Raw genomic sequence first — 25,553 nt, 5'->3', positions numbered from 1 at the left:
TCGGGTGCCATGTCGCATTTGCAGAGCCCCAAAGGTATCAAAGCAATGGAAACCCACCAGAAGTCACCCCATTTTGGAAACTACACCCCTCAAAGAATTTATTTATGGGTGTTGTGACCATTTAGACCCCACAGTTTTTTCACAGAATTTATTTGAATTGGGCTGTGAATTCAAAAAAATGTAATTTTTTCCAATAAGAGGTAGTTTTGGCTCAAAATTTCGTATTTTCACAAGGAATAAAATACCGCATTTTGTTGCCCAATTTGTCCTGAGTGTGGCAATACCCTATTTGTGGTGATAAACTGCCGTTTGGGCCCATGGGAGGGCTCAGAAGGAAAGGACCACCATGTGGCCTACTGGGAATTTTCTGGTGCTAAGTCGTGTGTGCAGAAGCCCCTGAGGTATCAGTACAGTTGAAACCCCCGAGAAGTGACCCCGTTTTAAAAACGACACCCCTTAAGGAATTCATCTAGAGGTGTAGTGAGCATTTTGACCCCACAGGTATTGTGTAAAAGATAATGTGCAGCAGTTGGTGCAGAGTGAAATTTGCAATTTTCTATACATATATGCCAATTCAGTGTCCGATATATTGTGCCCAGCATGCGCCACCGGAGATATACACCTCATAAACTGTAATGTTGGCTCTCCCGGGTACGGCAATACCCTACATGTGGCTGTTATCAGCTGCCTGGGCACGCAGCAGGGCTCAGAGGGGAAAGATGAGGAGGGGTAAGCTGTGCGAAGTGGATCAGAGCGAGTAAAACTGGGGTAAATTAAAAATAAAGGGATGGATGATAAATTTGAAAACACTCTTTCATACAGAGCTCTAGTTTTTCGGGACACGCGTCACATTGATATATTGTGTCCTTCCTTATCCCCCTCTTATAGCAGACTCTGCACCTCTTTTGACTTTTTCCCTTCTTGCCAGTTTGGGGAACTTCTCCTAAAAAGTGTTGCCCTGGTACGATGCCTGTGGCCCCGCTTCCAGAAGTACTGTAAGGCTTCAGGACTTGATCTGACAAGTCCACCCCTCCCATGTACCTATTGTAGTCCAGGATGCAGTCTAGTTTGGGGGTCCCTGTACTGGTACCTCGTACAGGTACATGGGTACTGGTGTGGCATCTCCCTGGTCTTGTACTTGACACACAATATGTTGCTGCTAGATTGTGCCCTGCTCTCACCCCTTCTGAGTGTTTGCCCAAGCAGAGTCGTAGGGAGGCCTCTCAGGTTTCTTCTAGCAGTGCCGCATGCCGCAGGACTTCTGGAAGCGAGGCAGTTGAAGAGTGGGACGCTTGTATAAAAATTATCCAGGTAGAGGTGGTAACCCTGGTCCAGCAGTGGGTGCACCAAATCCCACACAATTTTTGTATTAACTCCCAGTAAGGGGGGGCATTCTGGGGGCTGAGTACTGGTGTCCTTCCCTTTATATATCCTAAATTTGTAGGTATACCCTGATGCACTCTCACACAGCTTATACATCTTCACGCCATACCTTGCCCTCTTACCCGGCAGGTACTCGCGGAATTGAAGCCTCCCTTTCAAATGTACCAGGGATTCATCTATAGAAATACACTTCTCGGGGGTGTATGCTTGGGAAAACCGGGCACTGATACGGTCTAATAGGGCTCTCCGTTTATGCAAACGGTCAAAACTGGGGTCATCTCGGGGTGGGCACGGCTCATTATGAGTATAATGTAAGAAGCGAAGTATTGCCTCATTTTTATTTTATTTTTTAGTTTCCAGCTCAGTTCTGAAGTTGCTTTGAGGGGCCCATATATTAGACACCCCTATCAAACACCCCATTTCAGAAACTAGACCCCTCAAAGTATTCACAACAGCATTTAAAAAGTTTATTAACCCTTTAGACGTTTCACAGGAATTTAGAGCAAAGTAGAGGTGACATTTAATTAATTTAATTTAATTTATTAGGCACCATGTCCGGTTTGAAGAGGTCTTGTGGTGCTAAAACAGTGGAAACCCCCCAAAAGTGACCCCTTTTTGGAAACTAGAGACCTTGAGGAATCCATTGCAGTTTTCTTGGGGTGCATGCGACTTTTTGATCAGTTTTTATTCTAATTTTAGGTGGCGTGGTGACTAAAAAAACAGCAATTTTACTATTGTTTTTTATTCAATTTTTTTTACAGCGTTCACCGTGCGCTATAAATGTCATATTCACTTTATTCTGCGCGGCGATACGATTACGGCGATACCAGATGTTTATAGTTTTATTTTATGTCTTATGGCGTTTGCACAATAAAATACATTTTGTAAAATATAATTTATTTTTTGTGTTACCTTATTCTAAGAGCCAGAACGGTTTTATTTTTCCATCAGGAAAGTCGTGCGAGGACTTATTTTTTGCGTAACGAACTGTAGTTTCGATCAGTACCATTTTTAGGTACATGCGACTTTTTGATCTCTTTTTATTCCATTTTTTGGGAGGTGAAGTGACCAAACAATTGTGATTGTGGTACGGTTTATTATTATTTTCTCTTACGGCGTTCACCGCGCAGGATAAATAACGACATCGTTTTGTAGTTCAGGCCGTTACGGACGCGGCGATACCAATTATGTATAGTTTATTTGTTTATTTATATATTTTTATTAATAATAAAGAACTGATAAGGGAAAAAGGGGGACTTTTACTTTTATTACTTTTTAAATCTTTTATTTTCTTATTTTTACACAACTTTTTTTTACTTTTTTACACTTTTTTTTACTTTTTCCCACTAGGGGACATGAGGGCAGGAGGCTCTGATCGCTATTCTAATACACTGCACTACATGCGTAGTGCAGTGTATTAGAGCTGTCAGCTGTTCGCTGACAGCAAGCATAGTGGGTCCTGATTTTGTCGGGACCCACTAGGCTTCCGTCGATGGCGTAGCCAGAGTCCATTGTTAGGATTCTGGTTGCCATAGTAGCCATCACGGCCCGCTATCGTGTAGCAGGCCGGCGATGGCAGCTTAACCCCTAAGAAGCCGCGATCGCTATTGAACGCGGCTTCTAAGGGGTTAATCGGCGGGGACCACCGCGATTGGTCCCTGCACACTAAGCTGTGATAGCAGGTATCACAGCTCAGACACGCGCCGGGATTAAATGGCGCCGTGTTTACTCAGGTCAGTAATAGTACTGACCTGAGCGCGAACGTTCTACTTAGCAGGACGTACTATTACTGACCTGAGCGCGAAGGGGTTAATGATCTGCATCTTGTCACTATGCGTTTACCCCTCTTTTCCACCCCCTATAGGAGCGCTTTTTAATGCTGTGTAGATCTGGTCCGTAGTGTGTAATTGGTTATGGGGTAGTTTGTCCCTAAAAAATCCCTATTGCCAGGATTTCCCCTTCTAGATCGTCGCCCTCTATTGCGCTGTGATCCTCTATAGGTTTGTCCCATTCTGGAGTTGTTGTAACTTGAGCCTGACTGTTGTTTGGCGGACCCATCAGAGTCAGAGGGCTCTATATCTGAGGATGATATTTCAGTTAGAGTCCGTTTTTTGTGTAGGACCACTAAAGTTGTAGGCTCTGCGTTCTTTAAAAGCCTCTAGGTCCCTTGTGAACTGAAAGTGTTTTCTCTCTTTAATAGATGATTGTAATTTCTCAAATGTTTGTTGTAACAGAGCTTCTTGATGTTCAAACGCTGTGTCATTTTTGAAAATTGTTATTTTCTCAATTTGTTCCTTAAAGGAACTGTGTTACCACAATTTTTTTTTTAATATGTTAAAGATGTTAGTGCTTTATTAAAAACGTTTGGATTAATTTGTGTGTTTGTGTGTTACTTTTTCTTATTTTTACACTTTTTCTTCCCTATGGGGGCTGCCATTTTTTTTTCCATTTCTGTATGTGTCGATTAATGACACATACAGACATGGAATACGGCAGCTCCAGTCCCATAGGGACTGCGAACGGGGCCCGTTCCATCCACTAACATGTACGCCGCTGTGTGGGAACGGCGCATGCGCCGCTCCCACACAGTTCAATTTGAAATGCGCGCCGTCCGGCGCCATTTTCCTGTGGACCGGAAGTCGCGGCCGGACAGTAAGATTACTACTTCCGGACTTGTGCACATGGAGCAGCGGCAGCAGACGGAGCGGATGGACCGGAGGGAGCGGCGGCGACTGGAGCAGGTAACGGATTTCTATGTATGTTTGTGTTTCAGTGTGTGTTTACTACTGTATGTAAACCTTCTACACTGTGTGTTAGCTCAAAAAATGGCGACACACAGTGTAGGAGGTTAGACCGTTCAAACCCCTCGTTTCTCCCGGCACTAGCCAGGATAAAGGAGGGGGGGATGCTGAGAGCTCACTAGAGCGAGGGCTTTTTACCCAATTTTGCAGCATAAAGCAATGTGGTTGCTTTACCACATGCAATGCTGCAATTTTGGGAATGGCTCCATCTAGTGACCAGCAATGGGAAATATTATAAATTAGAATCCAATTGAATCCAATTTATAATATTTCCTGACTCGTGAAAAAAAACAAACATGTTTTGCTGACAACACATTCCCTTTAAGGTATGAGGATGATTTTTCCAGAGTCTTATTCTCTTGTTCCAGCAAAATTCGCATAAAGCGTATGGAACTCGCTGTTGCTTCAGCTGTCCATTTTTCTAATAGCTCAGGTGTCCTAGCTCTTCTGGCTGGGATAATGTTGATTCTGAGACCCTTTGGAACTATATTATGTTGTATGTAGTTCTCTAGGCTCTGAACCTCCCACCAAGATCTAATGTTGTCCTTATAGGTGTTTGATAGTAAATTGAATGCTGTTTTTAGAGTTGGGGTACTAGTGACAGTTAAACTAGTCTTATCTGAAAACACCTCCCTTGCATCAGTTAGCCATTGTTCTGTATTTATATCTCTTGATAGAAAGCCTGCCATGTTAAGTAATACACACTTTTAAGAGTTAATCTAATTATTCACTGTGCAATAATAAATATACGTGGTTTTTCCCTTGAGTAATATATGTGTTTCACTGGATAAATACCAATGGGAATTTTTTGGTTAGAACCTAACCTTTAGGCCTCATGCACACGACCGTAAAAACTCCCGTTATTACGGGTCGTAATTACGACCCGTGATAACGGGCTCATAGACTTCTATTGGCCACGGGTACCTTCCCGTTTTCTTACGGGAAGGTGCCCGTGCCGTTGAAAAAGATAGAACATGTCCTATTTCAGGCTGTAATAACGGCACGGGCAGCCCATAGAAGTCTATGGAGCTCCCGTAATGACGGGTGGCTACATGTGTGCACCCGTCATTACGGCAGCGTTGCTAGGCGACGTCAGTAAATAGTCACTGTCCAGGGTGCTGAAAGAGTTAACTGATCGGCAGTAACTCTTTCAGCACCCTGGACAGTGAATTCCGATCAGAATATAGAGTAAACTGTAAAAAAAAAAAAAAAGACGTCCATACTTACCGAGAACTTCCTGCTTCCTCCAGTCCGGTCTCCCGGCCGTTGCCTTGGGGACGCGTCCCTCTCGACATCCGGCCCGACATCCCTGGATGACGTTTCAGCCCATGTGACCTCTGCAGCCAATCACAGGCCAATCACATGCTGCAGCGGTCACATGGACTGCCGCGTCATCCAGGGATGTTGGGCTGGATGTCAAGAGAGGGACGCGTCACCAAGGCAACGGCCGGGTAAGTATGAATTTCTTTTACTTTTACCTCGGAAAGGGCTGCCACTTCTCTCTATCCTGCACTGATAGAGAGAAGGGGCTGCCGATTAGTGCAGTGCAATTTTGCATGGAAAAGTGCCCGTAAACACGGGTGGAATACTGGTGACACCGGAACCGTATTTACGGGCACGGGTCCGTAAATACTGGTGCAAAACGGGTCGAATACGTGTGATACCGGACCCGTATTTACGCCAGTATTTACAGGTGGGAAAAAATACGGTCGTGTGCATGAGGCCTTAATGAAAGATTTATTTCCCTTTTTAGCAATTTAAGATAGTGATACAATTGTATCCATAAAGTTCGTTCACTAGTGCTTGCGCACTTTACATTGACATATGTAATAAATTCGGATAGGACAAGGATGAGATTTAAATGGTTAATACCATCACACTCTAGTATTTATATTTTATTTTAGAATTTTCCTGGTTTTTATTTATTTTTATATTTTTATATATTTTAAAAAATAAAAACATATTATATTTAAATATTTTAGTTCCAAGTTGGGACCGGTACCCTCCTTGTCACAAAGTATGTGCCAGGAACTTATGCAACATGAGCAGCTGGAACAAGAGAATAAGACTCTGGAAAAATCGTCCTCATCCCTTAACCCCTTAAGGACGCAGCCTAGTTTTGGCCTTAAAGGGGTTGTCCGAGATAACATAATATTTTAAATAACACCATTAAATCATTTAAGTTAAAAAAATAAATACATTTGTAATATACTTACGTTTTCCAAAGTGGCCCCGTTTCCAGATCCTGCCGTCGGGAACTTGATTGTTGACGTCTCTCTCTGCTCCGGCTCTGCCGCTTTGTTGCTCTTGAATTCTTGCCGGGTATACGACACGTCACTTGTGACTTGGTGTATATCGGCTTGTTCTGTTGTAACGCACATGCGCGGCCCCTGCTGTTATCTCGAGAACAGCAGGGACCGCGAGAACAGCAGTGACAGCGCATGCGCGTTACTGCATGTGAAGCAGAAGAAGCCGATCTACACCACGTGACAAGTGACGTGTCGTATACCATCCGAGGTCTCTCTGGTGCGAGACCATGTGATCGGGACACGACACGACAGTGGAGGCGGCAGAAAAGGTGACGTCAGCGCTCAAGTGACCAGAAGGAAGAAGCAGCCAGAGCGGAGAACAGAAGCAAGATTGCACAGGTAAGTATATTATGCAATTTTTAATATGTGTAATGTATTTCTAAATGTACTTTAAAAAAAAATCTCGGACAACCCCTTTAAGGCTCAGAGCCCATTTTTAAAATCTGACATATTTCCCTATATGTGGTAATAACGTCGGAATGCTTAAACCTATCCAAGCGATTCTGAGATTGTTTTCTCGTGACACATTGGGCTTCATGTTCGTGGTAAAATTTGGTCAACATATTCAGTGTTTATTGGTGAAAAATTTGAAAAAATAGCATCTTTCAGAATTTAAATGCATCTGCTTGTAAAACAGACGGTTATACCACCCAAAATAGTTACTAGTTCACATTTCCCATATGTCTACTTTAGATTGGCATCGTTTTTTGAACATTCTTTTATTTTTCTTGGACGTTACAAGGCTTAGAACATAAACAGCAATTTCTCATATTTTTAAGAAAATTTCAAAAGCCTTTCTTTTAAGGTACTTCTTCAGTTCTGAAGTGGCTTTGAGGGGCCTATGTATTAGAAACCCTGATAAAACACCCCATTTTAAAAACTAGACCCCTCAAAGTATTCAAAACAGCATTTAGAAAGGTTTTTAACCCTTCAGGCATTTCACAAGAATTAAAGCAAAGTGGAGGTGAAATTTGCAAATTTCATTTTTCTTGCTGAATTTCAATTTTATTCTATTTTTTTTCTGTAACACAGAAGGTTTTACCAGTGAAATACTACTAAATATGTATTGTCCAGATTATGCAGTTTTTAGAAATGTCCCACATGTGGCTCTAGTGTGCTCGTGGACTAAAACACAAGCCCCAGAAGCAAAGAAGGACCTAGTGCATTTTGAGGCCTCTTTTTTTATTAGAATATATTTTAGGCAGCATGCCAGGTTTGAAGAGGTGTTGAGGTTCCAAAACAGTAGGAACCCCCGAATAGTGACCCCATTTTGGAAACTACACCCCTCAAGAAATTCATTTATGGTTGTTGTTATTATTTTGACAGCACAGTTTTTTCACAGCACCTATTTGAAATGGGCTGTGAAATTAAAAAAATGAAATTTTTTCCAATAAGATGTCATTTGTGATGAAAATTTCTTATTTTCACAGGGAATAAAATACCCCATTTTGTTGCCCAATTTGTCCTTAGTGCGGCAATACCCCATTTGTGGTGATAAACTGCCGTATGGGCCCATGGCAGGGCTCAGAATGAAAGGAGCGCTATGTGTTTGTTGAAGTCCAGATTTTGCTGGATTGGTTTTCGGGTGCCATGTCGCATTTGCAGAGCCCCAGAGGTATCAAAGCAATGGAAACCCACCAGAAGTGACCCCATTTTGGAAACTACACCCCTCAAGGAATTCATTTGTGGGTAATGTGACAATTTAGACACCATAGTTTCTTCACAGAACTTATTTGAATTGGGCTGGGAATATAAAAAAAATAATATTTTTTCCAATAATATGTCGTTTTAACTAAAAAATTCTTATTTTCACAAGAAATAAAATACTACATTTTGTTGTCCAATTTGTCCTGAGTGCGGCAATACCCCATTTGTGGTGATAAACTGCCGTTTGGGCCCATGGGAGGGCTCAGAAGGAAAGGAGCGCTATTTGTTCTTTGGAGTCCAGATTTTGCTGGATTGGTTTTCGGGTGCCATGTCGCATTTGCAGAGCCCAAGAGGTATCAAAGCAATGGAAACCCACCAGAAGTGAAGCCATTTTGGAAACTACACCCCTCAAGAATTTCATTTATGGGTGTTGTGACCATTTTGACCCCATAGTTTTTTCAAAGAACTTATTTGAATTGGGCTGGGAATTAAAACAAAATTATTTTTTTCCAATAATATGTAGTTTTGGCTGAAAATTTCTTATTTTCACAAGAAATAAAATACCCCATTCTGTTGCGCAATTTGTCCTGAGTGCAGCAATACCCCATTTGTGGTGATAAACTGCCGTTTGGGCCCAAGGGAGGGCTCAGAACGAAAGGACCACCATTTGGCCTACTGGAGATTTTCTGGTGCGAAGTCATGTATGCAGAAGCCGCTGACGAACCAGTACAGTTGAAACCCGCAAGAAGTGACCCCGTTTTAAAAACGACACCCTTAAGACATTCATCTAGAAGTGTAGTGAGCATTTTGACCGGAGACATACAACCCATAAACTGTAATGTGGGTTCTCCCGGGTATGGGAATACCCTCAATGTGGCTGTTAACAGCTGCCTGGGCACACAGCAGGGCTCAGAAGGGAAAGATGAGGGGGATAAGCTGTGCGGAGTGCATCAGGGTAAGTAAAATTGGGGTAAATTATAAACCAAGGGATGTATGATAAATTTTAAAACACTCTTTCATACAGAGCTCTGGTTTTTCGGGACACGCATTACATTGATATATTGTGTCTTCCCCTATCCCCCTCTTATAGCAGAATTTGCACCTCTTTTGACTTTTTCCCTTCTTGCCAGTTTGGGGAACTTCTCCTGGAAAGTTTTGCCCTTGTACGATGCGTGTGGCCCCGCTTCCAGAAGTACTGGGTGCCCCCCCCCCTTCCTGGTCCCTAAAGATTAGGTTCTTGATAACCACCTCTTGAAATTCCAGGAAAGTTACCGTCTGGCCTGTACATCGACGTAGCACGTACGCATTGTACAATGCCATCGGTATGATGTGCATGGTCAGCTTCTTATACCACACCACATGGCGCTGTAAGGCTTCAGGGCTTGATCTGACAAGTCCACCCCTCCCATGTACCTATTGTAGTCCAGGATGCAGTCTGGTTTGGGGGTCTCTGTACTGGTACCTCGTACAGGTACATGGGTACTGGTGTGACATCTCTCTTGTCTTGTACTTGACACACAATATGTTGCTGCTGGATTGTGCCCTGCGCTCACCCCTTCTTTTTTGCCCAAGCAGAGTCTTAGGGAGGCCTCTCAGATTTCTTCTAGCAGTGCCGCATGCCGCAGGACTTCTGGGAGTGAGGCAGTTGAAGAGTGGGACGCCGGTATAAAAATTATCCAGGTAGAGGTGGTAACACTGGTCCAGCAGTGGGTGCACCAAATCCCACACAATTTTTGCATTAACTCCCAGTAAGGGGGGGGGGCATTATGGGGGTTGAATACTGGTGTCCTTCCCTTTATATATCCTAAATTTGTAGGTATACCCTGATGCACTCTCGCACAGCTTATACATCTTCACACCATACCTTGCCTTCTTACCCGGCAGGTACTCGCGGAATTGAACCCTCCCTTTAAAATCTACCAAGGAGAAATACACTTCTCGGGGGTGAATGCTTGGGAAAACCGAAACTGAAACGGTTTAATAGGGGTCTCCGTTTATACAAACGGTCAAAACTGGGGTCATCTCGGGGTGGGCACGGCTCATTATCAGTATAATGTAAGAAGCGAAGTATTGCCTAATTGTTATGGCAGGAAGGAGGTGAAGGGAACAAGTGAGCCCTAATCTACCCACCGCCCTGTCCCTGCCTACTTGCAACGACCCGCCCTAGGCGACGGGGTACAACTTGGCGGCGGTCCCTACGCTGACTAAGTGCAAGGGGATACAAACAGGGAACAAGCAAGGGAAGGGGCAGTAGCCCACGGAACACCGTGAGGAAACGGAGAGGTGAACGAGCAGTCAGGATCAGGATGTAGTGGAGTATACAAACGCAGAGCACGGAGCAGGAAGCAAGCCAGGGGCAGAGCGAAGCAGGATGAGCGGGAACTGAAGCAAGGCAGAAGCACGGCAGAAGCAGGCTGGAGCAAGGCAGCAGTGGGGCCAGGAATCCAAGAAGAATAACAAGCAATGAGGAAGAGAAAACGGCAGGTATAAATGGACAGGGGGCGGAGCTAACTCCGACTGACCAGGCCGCGATAGGCTCTCCCACTCCTGAGCCTGCCACCCTGATTGGTGGGAGCCGGTGTCAGTCTAAGAGGTCTGGCCTCAGGTGTCGACTGATTAATCCTGGGAGTATCCACAGACATAGTGCCTGGCAGATCCTTTACAGTACTCCCCCTTTTATGAGGGGCCACCGGACCCTTACTAAGAGGACCCGGTTTAGTGGGGAAGAGATGGTGGAACGTCCTGACCAATACCCCAGCGTGAACATCTCGAGCAGGTACCCAAGTCCTCTCCTCCGGCCCGTATCCTCTCCAATGGACCAGGTACTGAAGGGAGCCCTGGATCATCCTACTGTCCACAATCTTGGCCACCTCGAATTCCACCCCCTCAGGGGTGAGAACGGGAACAGGAGGTTCCCTCGAGGGGGACCAGGACGGGGAGCAGCGTTTAAGGAGGGAGGCATGAAAGACGTCGTGTATGCGAAAGGATGGGGGCAGCTCCAGACGGAAGGATACAGGGTTGAGGACTTCAATGACCTTATAAGGCCCAATAAATCGGGGAGAAAACTTCCTGGACGGGACCTTAAGGCGCAAGTTCCTAGACGACAACCACACCAGATCCCCGACGACAAACCGGGGGTTAGCAGAACGTCTTCTATCAGCCTGAATCTTTTGTACGCTCTGGGACGCCTCTAGGTTCTTCTGAACCTGGGCCCAGACTGTGCACAGTTCCCGATGAACGTCCTCTACCTCGGGATTATTGGAACAACCAGGAGAAACGGAGGAGAACCTTGGATTAAACCCGAAATTACAGAAAAAGGGGGAGACCCCTGACCAGTTACTGACCCGGTTATTCAGGGAAAATTCGGCGAGGGGAAGGAATGAGACCCAATCAAATTGACAGTCAGAGATGAAGCACCTTAAATATTGTTCCAGGGATTGATTAGTCCTTTCCGTTTGGCCATCAGTTTCGGGATGGAAGGCGAAGGACAGATCAATCTCCAACTTTTTACAAAAAGCTCTCCAAAATAAGGAAACAAATTGTACCCCTCTGTCAGAAACGATATTGACTGGGGCCCCATGGAGACGCAAAATGTGTTTAACAAACAAAGAAGCTAACGTCTTGGCGTTAGGTAGTTTCTAACACAAAGTGGCACATCTTGCTGAAGCGGTCTACTACCACCCACACCACCGACTTGCCCTGAGATGGAGGCAAATCGGTGATAAAATCCATGGAGATATGGGTCCAAGGTCTCTGGGGAATGGGCAAAGAACGTAGTAAGCCCGCAGGTCGGGACCTAGGGGTCTTGGACCTAGCACAAACCTCACAAGCGGCGACGTAAGCCCTAACGTCTTTAGGCAACCCAGGCCACCAATAGTTTCTGGTAATGAGGTGTTTGGTACCCAAGATGCCAGGATGACCAGGTTCCCGGGAGCTGAACCTTGATCAGCCGCAATGTCAGAGGCTAAATCAGAATCAGTGGCAGAAACGATTATACCAGGGGGTAAAATACAAGCAGGATCCTCCTCAGAAGGAGGATTGGCCATGAAACTACGTGACATCAGCCTTAATATTTTTGGACCCAGCCCTATAGGTATCCAAGAAGTTAAATCTGGTAAAGAATAGCGCCCATCGAGCTTGTCTAGGATTAAGCCTTCGGGCAGATTCTAGGAAAACCAGATTCTTGTGGTCAGTAAGGACCGTTACCTGGTATCTGGCCCCCTCCAGGAAGTGACGCCACTCTTCAAAAGCCCATTTAATGGCTAAAAGTTCGCGGTTGCCAATATCATAGTTACTCTCCGTGGGCGAAAACTTCCTAGAGAAGTAAGCACAGGGGCGGAGATGGGTGAGGGAGCTGGTACCCTGGGACAAGACGGCCCCCACTCCCACCTCGGACGCGTCAACCTCCACAATAAATGGCTCCCTTTGGTTGGGCTGAACCAGCACGGGGGCCGAGATAAAGCACTTCTTGAGGGTCTCAAAAGCCTGGACGGCCTCAGGAGGCCAATGGAGGACATCAGCACCCTTGCGAGTGAGGTCCGTAAGAGGCTTAGCGACGACCGAGAAGTTGGCAATAAATCTCCTGTAATAGTTAGCGAACCTCAAAAAACACTGTAGCGCCTTCAGGGAGGCAGGTTGGACCCATTGCGCCACAGCCTGAACCTTGGCAGGGTCCATGCGGAATTCATGAGGAGTGAGGATTTGACCCAAAAATGGTATCTCCTGTACCCCAAACACACATTTTTCGGTTTTCGCAAACAGATTATTTTCCCGGAGGACCTGGAGGACCTTCCTGACATGCTCCTCGTGGGAGGACCAGTCCTTGGAAAACACCAGTATGTCATCAAGGTACACTACAAGAAAATTTCCCAGGTAATCTCTCAGAATTTCATTAATAAAATTCTGGAAGACGGCAGGGGCATTACACAACCCAAAGGGCATGACCAGGTATTCGAAATGACCTTCGGGCGTGTTGAACGCAGTCTTCCACTCATCCCCCTCTTTGATGCGGATAAGGTTATATGCCCCCCGTAGATCGAACTTAGAGAACCATTGGGCCCCCTGAACCTTATTAAAGAGATCAGGAATCAAAGGAAGGGGATACTGGTTCCTTACTGTGACCTTATTCAAGTTCCGATAGTCAATGCACGGCCTAAGACCACCATCCTTCTTCCCCACGAAGAAGAAGCCAGCACCTACAGGAGAAGTCGAGGGGCGAATGAAACCCTTGGCCAGGCATTCTTGGATATACTCCCTCATAGCTTCACATTCAGGACATGGAGCAAGGCAGCAGTGGGGCCAGGAATCCAAGAAGAATAACAAGCAATGAGGAAGAGAAAACGGCAGGTATAAATGGACTGGGGGCGGAGCTAACTCAGACTGACCAGGCCGCGATAGGCTCTCCCACTCCTGAGCCTGCCACCCTGATTGGTGGGAGCCGGTGTCAGTCTAAGAGGTCTGGCCTCAGGTGTCGACTGATTAATCCTGGGAGTATCCACAGACGTAGTGCCTGGCAGATCCTTTACAGTAATTTATTTACTTTTTTAGGTTCTAGTTCAGTTCTGAAGTTGCTTTGAGGGACCTATATATTAGAAACCCCTATGAAACACTCCATTTTAGAAACTAGACCCCTCAAAGTATTCACAACAGCATTTAGAAAGTTTATTAACCCTTTAGGTGTTTCACAGGAATTTAGAGCAAAGTAGAGGTGAAATTTACTTTTTTTTTTGTCAGAAAATCCTCTTTATACCATTTTTTTTAAAAACACAACAAGGTTTTATCAGAGAAACGCAACTCAATATTTATTGCCCAGATTCTGCAGTTTTGAGAAATATCCCACATGTGGCCCTAGTGCGGTAATGGACTGAAGCACCGGCCTCCGAAGCAAAGGAGCACCTAGTGGATTTTTATTTTCATGCCTTTTTATTAGGCACCATGTCTGGTTTGAAGAGGTCTTGTGGTGCCAAAACAGTGGAAAACCCCCAAAAGTGACCCCATTTTGGAAACTAGACCCCTTGAGGAATTCATTGTAGTTTTCTTGGGGTGCATGCGACTTTTTGATCAGTTTTTATTCTATTTTTAAGTGGCGTGGTGACTAAAAAACAGCAATTCTACTATTGTTTTTTTATTCTATTTTTTTTACAGCGTGCACCGTGCGCTATAAATGACATATTCACTTTATTCTGCGGGGCGATACGATTATGGCGATACCAGATGTTTATAGTTTTTTTTATGTCTTATGGCGTTTGCACAATAAAATACTTTTTGTAAAAAATCATTTACTTTTTGTGTTACCATATTCTAAGAGCCATAACGTTTTTATTTTTCCATCAAGAAAGCCGTGGAAGGACTTATTTTTTGCGTAACGAACTGCAGTTTTGATCAGTACCATGTTTAGGTACATGCGACTTTTTGATCTCTTTTTATTCCGTTTTTTGTGAGGTGAAGTGACCAAACAATTGTGATTCTGGTACGGTTTATTATTATTTTCTTTTACGGCGTTCACCGCGCGGGATAAATAACAAAATAATTTTGTAGTTCAGGCCGTTACGGACGCGGCGATACCAATTATGTATAGTTTATTTGTTTATTTATATATTTTTATTAATAATAAAGGACTGATAAGGGAAAAGGAGGGATTTTTACTTTTATTACTTTTAAAACTTTTATTTTCTTATTTTTACACATCTTTTTTTTACTTTTTTTTTTAACTTTATTACTTTGTCCCACTAGGGGACTTGAGGGCAGGAGGCCCTGATCGCTATTCTAATACACTGCACTACATGCGTAGTACAGTGTATTAGAGCTGTCAGCTACTCACTGACAGCAAGCATAGTGGGTCCTGACTTCGTCAGGACCCACTAGGCTTCCGTCGATAGCAGAGCCGGACGCCATTGTTTGGTGTCCGGTTGCCATAGTCACCATCGCCAGCCGCTGTCGCGTAGCAGGCTGGCAATTGTAGCTTAACCCATAAAAAGCCGTGATCACTATTGAACACGGCTTTTCAGGGGTTAATCAGCGGGGACACAGCGATCGGTCCCCGCAGTAGGAGCTGCGGCAACTGCTGTACGAGACAGCAGCTGTCACAGCTCTTGCATTTGTCGGGAGGATGGCCGAAATGGCCAGTACTCCCGCGACGTACTATTCCGTCGCTGAGTGCGAACGTATTGGTTAGCGCGACGGAATAATACGTCGCTGAGCGCGAAGGGGTTAAGGAACAAATTGAGAAAATAAAAATTTTCAAAAATGACACAGCGTTTGAACATCAAGAAGCTCTGTTACAACAAACAATTGAGAAATTACAATCATCTATTAAAGATATAGTTGGTGTTGCTGAAACATGGCTGGACTCTTCACATGACTGGGCTGTAAATCTACAGGGTTTTACACTTTTTCGTAAAGACAGGACAAATAGGAAAGGTGGTGGTGTATGTCTGTATGTGAGAAGTGATATGAAGGCGAGTGTGAAAGAGACAATAGTGGGTGAAGACTGTGAGGAGGTTGAAACCTTGTGGGTGGAACTAGAAAGGGAGGTAAACACTGAAAAAATTACTTTTGGTGTAATCTATAGACCCCCCAATATAACTGAGGAGATGGAAGGTCAGATATATAAACAGATGGAGCGGGCTGCACAGGCGGGTACTGTAGTGATAATGGGAGATTTTAATTTCCGGGATATTAATTGGTGTCATGGTTCGGCTTCAACTGCGAAGGGGAGACATTTCCTCAACCTGTTGCAGGAAAATTTTATGGGCCAGTTTGTGGAAGACCCGACTAGAGGTGAAGCTCTGTTGGATCTGGTCATTTCTAATAATGCAGATCTTGTTGGGAATGTCAATGTTCGTGAAAACCTCGGTAACAGTGATCATAATATAGTTACATTTTACCTATACTGTAAAAAACAAACGCAGGCTGGGAGGGCAAAAACATTTAATTTTAAGAAAGCCAATTTCCCCAGGATGAGGGCTGCAATTCAGGATATAGACTGGGAAGAACTAATGTCAAATAATGGAACAAATGATAAATGGGAGATTTTCAAATCTACTTTGAGTTATTATAGTGCAAAATTTATTCCTACAGGTAATAAGTATAAACGACTCAAATTAAACCCCACATGGCTTACACCTTCTGTGAAAGGGGCAATACATGACAAAAAAAGGGCATTTAAAAAATACAAATCTGAGGGTACAGCTGTAGCCTTTGTAAAATATAAAGAGCTTAATAAAATCTGTAAAAATGTAATAAAATTAGCAAAAATACAAAATGAAAGGCAGGTGGCCAAGGATAGTAAAACAAATCCTAAAAAATTCTTCAAGCATATAAATGCAAAAAAGCCAAGGTCTGAACATGTAGGACCCCTAGATAATGGTAATGGGGAGTTGATCACAGGGGATCAAGAGAAGGCAGAGTTACTAAATGGGTTCTTTAGCTCTGTATATACAACAGAAGAAAGAGCAGCTGATGTAGCCGGTGCCAGTGCTGTTAATATATCAGTTGATATACTGAATTGGATGAATGTAGAGATGGTCCAAGCTAAATTAAATAAAATAAATGTGCACAAGGCTCCGGGACCAGATGGGTTACACCCTAGAATTCTTAAAGAGCTTAGTTCAGTTATTTCTGTCCGCCTTTTCATAATATTCAGAGAATCTCTAGTGACAGGTATAGTGCCAAGGGACTGGCGCAGGGCAAATGTGGTGCCTATTTTCAAAAAGGGCTCTAGGTCTTCCCCGGGTAATTATAGACCAGTAAGCTTAACATCCATCGTGGGGAAAATGTTTGAGGGGCTATTGAGGGACTATATACAGGATTATGTGACAATAAATAGCATTATAAGTGACAGCCAGCACGGTTTTACTAAGGACAGAAGTTGTCAAACTAACCTAATCTGTTTTTATGAAGAGGTGAGCAGAAGTCTAGACAGAGGGGCCGCTGTGGATTTAGTGTTTTTGGACTTTGCAAAGGCATTTGACACTGTCCCCCATAGACGCCTAATGGGTAAATTAAGGACTATAGGTTTAGAAAATATAGTTTGTAATTGGATTGAGAATTGGCTCAAGGACCGTATCCAGAGGGTTGTGGTCAATGATTCCTTCTCTGAATGGTCCCCGGTTATAAGTGGTGTACCCCAGGGTTCAGTGCTGGGACCACTATTATTCAACTTATTTATTAATGATATAGAGGAAGGGATTAATAGCACTATTTCTATTTTTGCAGATGACACCAAGCTATGTAATATAGTTCAGACTATGGAAGATGTTCATGAATTACAGGCAGATTTAAACAAACTAAGTGTTTGGGCGTCCACTTGGCAAATGAAGTTTAATGTAGATAAATGTAAAGTTATGCATCTTGGTACCAACAACCTGCATGCATCATATGTCCTAGGGGGCGCTACACTGGCGGATTCACTTGTTGAGAAGGATCTGGGTGTACTTGTAAATCATAAACTCAATAACAGCATGCAGTGTCAATCAGCTGCTTCAAAGGCCAGCAGGATATTGTCGTGTATTAAAAGAGGCATGGACTCGCGGGACAGGGATGTAATAATGCCACTTTACAAAGCATTAGTGAGGCCTCATCTAGAATATGCAGTTCAGTTCTGGGCTCCAGTTCATAGAAAGGATGCCCTGGAGTTGGAAAAAATACAAAGAAGAGCAACGAAGCTAATAAGGGGCATGGAGAATTTAAGTTATGAGGAAAGATTGAAAGAATTAAACCTATTTAGCCTTGAAAAAAGACGACTAAGGGGGGACATGATTAACTTATATAAATATATTAATGGCACATACAAAAAATATGGTGAAATCCTGTTCCTTGTAAAACCCCCTCAAAAAACAAGGGGGCACTCCCTCCGTCTGGAGAAAAAAAGGTTCAAGCTGCAGAGGCGACAAGGCTTCTTTACAGTGAGAACTGTGAATTTATGGAATAGCCTACCGCAGGAGCTGGTCACAGCAGGGACAGTAGATGGCTTTAAAAAAGGGTTAGATAATTTCCTAGAACAAAAAAATATTAGCTCCTATGTGTAGAAATTTTTCCTTCCCTTTTCCCTTCCCTTGGTTGAACTTGATGGACATGTGTCTTTTTTCAGCCGTACTAACTATGTAACTAAAAGAGAGAAAACACTTTCAGTTCACAAGGGACCTAGACGCTTTTAAAGAACGCAGAGCCTACAACTTTAGTGGTCCTACACAAAAAACGGACTCTAACTCTGAAATATCATCGTCAGATATAGAGCCCTCTGACTCTGATGGGTCCGCCAAACAACAGTCAGGCTCAAGTTACAACAACTCCAGAATGGGACAAACCTATAGAGGATCACAACGCAATAGAGGGAGACGATCTAGAAGGGGAAATCCTGGCAATAGGGATTTTTTAGGGACAAACTACCCCATAACCAATTACACACTACGGACCAGATCTACACAGCATTAAAAAGCGCTCCTATAGGGGGTGGAAAAGAGGGGTAAACGCATAGTGACAAGATGCAGATCATTAATATCTCTCATAAAATCTTGACAGAGGAACAAACTAGGTTACTAACTAAGGGACTGACGTATGTTCCCACCACCAGATTTAATACATTTGATTGGGTCAGAGACTTGAACTTATTTGCGAGAAAATTGAAATGGACCAAGTTCTATAAGAACCATGATCTACAACAATGTAGGGAACTAGGAATTGAGGAGACAGACTATCCCGATTTTCTGAATTTAATGGAACTATGGCAGGAAAGTGAGGGGACCCCGGGGGAAGGCCCTTTCACAAAACTTAGAAATAAGAGCACAAAATCGGCGCCGTTTGGAGAAACACATAATATTGATCTGTTTGTGCAATTGGTCACCAAAGAGATTGAACAACTGGGTTCTCCTATGGAAATAAACCAGTATAGGAGCAATTTAACATCTGAAGAGACAGCTACACTGCTGAGACTTGAAAGAGACAAGTCAATAATTCTGAAACCCGCGGACAAGGGGGGGAATCTAGTGATAATGGACGTGGTAACCTATAAGATGATGTGCCAACGCATATTAAATGACCAAGCAAATTATCGAAAGCTTAACGAAAACCCTTTGGCTGAAGACATAGAACAACTTAAGGTTATCTTACTTCAAGCGCCGAAAGACAAACTCATCAATAAACATGAATTTGAATTCATGAGTCCAAAATATCCACAGATTCCGACCTTTTACAGTGTGCCAAAAGTACATAAAGGCTTAAATCCCCTTAAAGGACGACCGATTGTCTCAGGGATAGACAGCTTATCCCAAAACATCAGTATTTATGTGGATAATATACTACGGGAGTTTGTTATGGGTCTTCCCTCATATGTAAGAGACACCACGGACATCCTTAAGAGACTTGAGGGGATAGAGCTCCCATCTGGAGCACTACTGGCAAGCCTGGATGTTGAGGCACTGTACAGCTCCATACCCCATGAACAGGGATGTGGGGCTGTACGGAGCTTTCTCGAAACACGAGGCATCCAATTCAAAGCGCATAATGAACTGGTTCTGACCCTATTGAACTTCATCCTCACCAAAAACAATTTTTTATTTGGGGGACAACTCTTCCACCAGCTCAAAGGTACAGCCATGGGCAGCCCATGTGCCCCCAGCTATGCTAACTTATATCTGGGAGGATCAGGTGGTCTTTGCAGAGAACATGGCATCATATACCTCGTCCATCATTCTGTGGGCAAGATTTATAGATGACGTGCTGATACTATGGGATGACTCTATCGACCGTTTTAATCAATTTGTCGACGACCTGAATGTGAACGACTTAGGCCTATACTTCACATTAGAGATAGGGGAAACGTCAATCAACTTTCTGGACATTACGGTGACTAAGAACACAATGGGAAACTTGACCACGAGCCTTTTCCGTAAACCTACGGCCACTAATAACCTACTCGCATGTGATAGCCATCACCCAGTACCTCTTAAAAGCGGGATCCCGAAAGGACAGTATTTAAGACTCAGGCGAAACTGTTCCAGCTTGGGGGACTTCATGGAGAAATCCCAACAACTTCGTAAAAGATTTGGGAGTAGAGGATACCCAGATAGGACATTGAGGGATGCTTATCATTATGCATTATCTGTGAACAGACTAAGCTTATTGGTCCCCAAATTAAAAGAGGTGGAGACACTCCCGCCAATTAGAATAGTAGGTACCTTTGACCACAGACATAGGGAGCTACATCGACATACCTGCTAACGCCGATGCTGCTGCAGAATCAACTGAAGCCTCTGGTGCCGATGTGTCCTCGCTCGTCTGACACGATGCAGGACCTGTGAGTGACGTCACAGATCTGCACTGCCAGAAGCTGGGCGTTCTGAAGAGAAGTGGATGATACTTCTCATCAGAACGCCCAGCTAGTAAAAGTAGTAAAAACGCCCCGATGTACGCACATAATACACGCCCACTTGGACTTTTACTTTTAAACACACCCACTTGGACTTTTGCAAGCCTCATTTGCATAACTACAAAAATGGTCATAACTTGGCCAAAAATGCTCGTTTTAAAAAAATAAAAACGTTACTGTAATCTACATTGCAGCGCCGATCTGCTGCCATAGCAGATAGGGGTTGCAAAATCTGGTGACAGAGCCTCTTTAAAAGACAGAGCATTTTGGCACTGACAGTGGCTAGCAACTATGTCCACGTTTGATCATAGAATCAGTGCATTGTCTACACAGACCTCTGGAATGCCAGAGGGTCTAATCTATTAACTCTGTGAGCCCCTGATGAATTACTGCAGAGTTACTTATGAGTAAGGAAACGCTTAGGGCTAGATAACTACAGATAGGCAGGATTAGTGTTTTGCTAAACACGAGATCCTCACAGTGGAATCCACAGCAGCAGCAGCTGAAGCTGTATCAGCTCCTGGCACGTACTGGGCTTAATAAAGCAGCTGATCTGCTAATAAGAGAGCTGCACAGAGATCTCTATAGCAGCAGTAGCTGAAATACAAGAGATTCATCTAGAGGAACTCCTAGAGCAGCTGCTCATGCTGCATCAGTTCCTGGCACACACCTTGTGACAAGGAGGGTACCGGTCCCAACTTGGAACTAAAATATTTAAATATAATATTTATTTATTTATTTTTAAATATAAAAATAAATAAAAACCAGGAAAATTCAAAAATAAAATATAAATACTAGAGTGTGATGGTATTAACCATTTAAATCTCATCCTTGTCTATCCGAATTTATTACATATGTCAATGTAAAGTGCGCAAGCGCTAGTGAACGAACTTTATGGATACAATTGTATCACTATCTTAAATTGCTAAAAAGTGAAATAAATCTCACATTAAAGGTTAGGTTCTAACCAAAAAATTCCCATTGGTATTTATCCAGTGAAACACTCCGTACAGATAGGGACACGTTATTAATAACCAAAGAAAAGGTGAAAAATGGTGAAAATACAGTGAGATTCATACAGAAGCATCTGGGCCGCAAAGCCTCAATAGGCTATAGAAAAAAACAATACAATCGGTCAACATATAGTCAGGAGCCACTTCACAAGGGATTGCATCCGGAGAAAACCTCAGAAATCTCCGGGTTTTTTCCCATGTGGGACATGCACAGCATGCCAGATCTTAGTGAGAAAAAAAGATCTTTGAGGATGGTTTAGGGCAGGGGTCTCAAACTCGGCCGGGTAAGTGGGCCGCATATAGAAAAAATGGGAAGTTGACGGGCCGCATTACTTTCAAATTTGATACAATACAAAATTATTGTTAATCAATTAGTTATTTGAACTACTATAACACTATATTACTAGAATAATAACACTACATTACTATAATAATAGCGCTAGGTTTAAAATTTGAGATATTTCTCCACGTGCTTATTTCAACAATCCAGCTTTCCAGTTTAAGTGTCGCTAAATGCAATCCGGCGGCTCAGTTAACACACATGTCAAGATTGGGCAGCCCCTTTTTAGATAGTGCCCTCTGTGGATGCTGCCGCAGTGCCCTCTGTGGATGCTGCCGCAGTGCCCTCTGTGGATGCTGCCGCAGTGCTCTCTGTGGAAGCTGCCGCAGTGCCCTCTGTGGATGCTGCCGCAGTGCCCTCTGTAGATAAGGCCACAGTGCCCTCTGTAGATAAGGCCACAGTGCCCTCTGTAGATAAGGCCACAGTGCCCTCTGTAGATAAGGCCACAGTGCCCTCTGTATAGGCTGCCACAGTGCCCTCTGTAGAGGCTGCCCCAGTGTCCTCTGTAGAGGCTGCCCCATTGCCCTCTGTAGAGGCTGCCCCAGTGCCCTCTGTACAGGCTGCCCCAGTGCCCTCTGTACAGGCTGCCCCAGTGCCCTCTGTAGAGGCTGCCCCAGTGATGTCAGGGGCTTGCCCAGAGCTGGAGTCCCAGGCAGAGCGCTAGTAGGCTCTTCCTGGGACTCCAGCTGTGCTCCTGACATCACTGGGACTCCTGCTCTGGAGAAGCCCCTGACATCATTGTCGATGTATGGACAGCGATGTCAGAGGCTTCCCCAGAGTCCCGGAGCAGAGCCGATAATAGCGCTCTGCCCGGGACTCCACTCTGGGGAAGACCCTGACACACTGTCCATATATGGGCAGCGATGTCAGGGAATTCCACAGAGTCCCGGAGCAGTGCCTGTACTAGCGCTCTGCCCGGGACTCCGGCTCTGGGGAAGCCCCAGACATCGCTGTTCATATGTGGACAGCGATGTCAGGGAATTCCACAGAGTGCCGCAGCAGAGCCGACACCAGCGCTCTGCTCGGGACTCCGGCTCTGGGGAAGCCCCAGACATCGCTGTTCATATGTGGACAGCGATGTCAGGGAATTCCACAGAGTCCAGGAGCAGAGCCGACACCAGCGCTCTGCTCCGCTCTGGGCAAGACCCTGACAAACTGTCAATATATGGGCAGCGATGTCAGGGAATTCCACAGAGTCCCGAAGCAGAGCCGACACCAGCGCTCTGCCCGGGACTCCGGCTCTGGGGAAGCCCCAGACATCGCTGTTCATATGTGGACAGCGATGTCAGGGAATTCCACACAGTCCAGGAGCAGAGCCGACACCAGCGCTCTGCTCCGCTCTGGGCAAGACCCTGACACACTGTCCATATATGGGCAGCGATGTCAGGGAATTCCACAGAGTCCCGGAGCAGAGCCGACACCAGCGCTCTGCCCGGGACTCCGGCTCTGGGGAAGCCCCAGACATCGCTGTTCATATGTGGACAGCGATGTCAGGGAATTCCAGAGTCTCGGAGCAGAGCCGATACTAGCGGCTCTGTGTCCCGCGGGCCACAGATGACAGCCCCAGGGGCCGCATGCGGCCCGCGGGCCGCGTGCTTGAGACCCCTGGTTTAGGGAATCCCTATACCATTAAACAACACATCTCCTGCTCAACTAAGGGTGTTATATACATGTTAAAGTGCAAATGTAACCTATACTATGTTGGAAAAACCGAGAGAGAGATGAAGATAAGGATACGTGAACATATCGACAGCATAAAAAATTATAACAGAATGGAGTTAGAGGCAATTCAGAAAAATAAGCCCTTTCAACCTACCCCTGTAGCCCGACATTTTAAACTCAAACATAATCTTAGGGTTGAGGAGCTCACAGGTTGGGCCATCCGTCATCTTTCTATGGGGATTAGAGAAGAGAGCAAATGGATTTACTAAGATTTACTAAGATTTACTAAGAGAAGAGAGCAAATGGATTTATAAGATGCAATCTGTGAGTCCGAATGGACTAAACGAGTCATTCAATTTTGGATGCTTTCTCTAATCTTTTACTCACTATGGTAACTGTTTATAGCCAAAACTTTACAGTTTTTCCAATTAGTAACACAAACGGTATGTTTAATCTGTCCCACACCTACGGTAGTACATTTTTCCTATATAAGCGGAACCATCTGGGGACAAAATGTAAACACAAAAAATAAAAATAAAAATAATAATAATAAAAAATATAAAAAAATAACAATAAGAAACATTATAAGAAAGAGATAAATTAAAATTAAAATATAAATAAAAATAAATATTAACAAATATTTGCTTGGGGTAGGTAACACACATCCAATAAAAGAAAAATTTGTGAAAAACAAAAAAATTGAATAAACGTTGTGACACTTGAGATATTGTCCCAATACAATTCTCAATAACAATACAAAAATAATATATAAAAAAGTGATGAAAAACAATGTTAGGTAAATCCAATAAAATACAAAACAAAAAATAAATAAAAATAAATAATAAATAAAAAATAAAGTTAAAATATAGATGGAAACAACAACAATTTGTGGTGATAGACTTTGTATAATAAATACACTTTTGAACCTTTGGGTGCTAGACATGGATAGGTATTTGTATGCCATGATAATAATCTTTCCTTTTTATTATTTTTGAAACTATTAGCTCCAACCTGTGGGAGTTTTTTTTATCAATTAAACCTTGTTTTTATTTTACTGAGTTGTGATTGGCCATGACAGCTGTCAATCACAACTCCCAACATAAAGGACGCCAGAAACTGAGCGCCCATGCCCCTAGATAAAGCTGACTGACGTCAGCGGAAAGCGCGTCGGGACAGATCCGGTCTTAGACCAGGGAAATACCAATTTGAAGGGAACTACTTGCAATAGATAGGAGCGACGAGCGATCTTACCTTGTAGCTGAATATCCGCTCAGCTGCTCACAGCGCTCAAACAGCGTGTAAGCAGTGACTCTAGCAGCTGATTGCTGTTCCAGCCGTCGGCGTCTGGCCTGTTGCTCGGGGATGGGCTCTCCACGAACATCGTGGAGTAAGGCTACATTCTCCCAGCTGCCTTACTGTTGCAGAGCTGCATACACAGAGATCGGAGAGATCTCCACACTCCGCTGAATATCAGCTGAGCTGCTCACAGTGCCTGAACAGCGTGTGAGCAGAGACTCCAATGACAGACGAGCTGTTAGTCTCCGGCGTCTGGCTGGTTGCCTGGCAACGTGCTCTCCCTGGTCAGTGCAGAGAGTTCAGCGTTCTGTGATCTGCTACTACAGTCTGCTATGCTGCCTTTACAAATCCAGCTCAGCTGCCAGACATTTACAATCGATACTAAGTGTCACTGGCATTTATTGTAACTTAGGCACTGATTCATCTTATTGTGGAATTAATTAATTCTTTTTCCAGATTGCCACCACTGACTAGGCTGCCGATAATAAAATGCAATAAGGCACCTGTCAAGGTTTGGCACTGAAAATCACATTTGTCTGATGTCTGGGACACATCTACAATAATGTGTGCAGTTGGCTGCTTTGTGACACCTGGTGGGATATACCCATCCTTCTAGGTGTTATTAAAGCGGTCATAACCAGAGTAACCACAGTTGTCAATTGGCATACAATTTAGTGGCGTGCTTTGGGCATATAGAAATTATCGCATAGTTTGCCCTATTGTGCACTCCACTTT

The sequence above is a fragment of the Rhinoderma darwinii genome, chromosome 12 (genome assembly GCF_050947455.1).
Source record: "Rhinoderma darwinii isolate aRhiDar2 chromosome 12, aRhiDar2.hap1, whole genome shotgun sequence".
In the NCBI taxonomy this organism is placed as follows: Eukaryota; Metazoa; Chordata; class Amphibia; order Anura; family Rhinodermatidae; genus Rhinoderma; species Rhinoderma darwinii.
The sequence above is the reverse complement of the archived record's forward strand: the minus strand, read 5'-3'. Positions refer to the sequence as shown.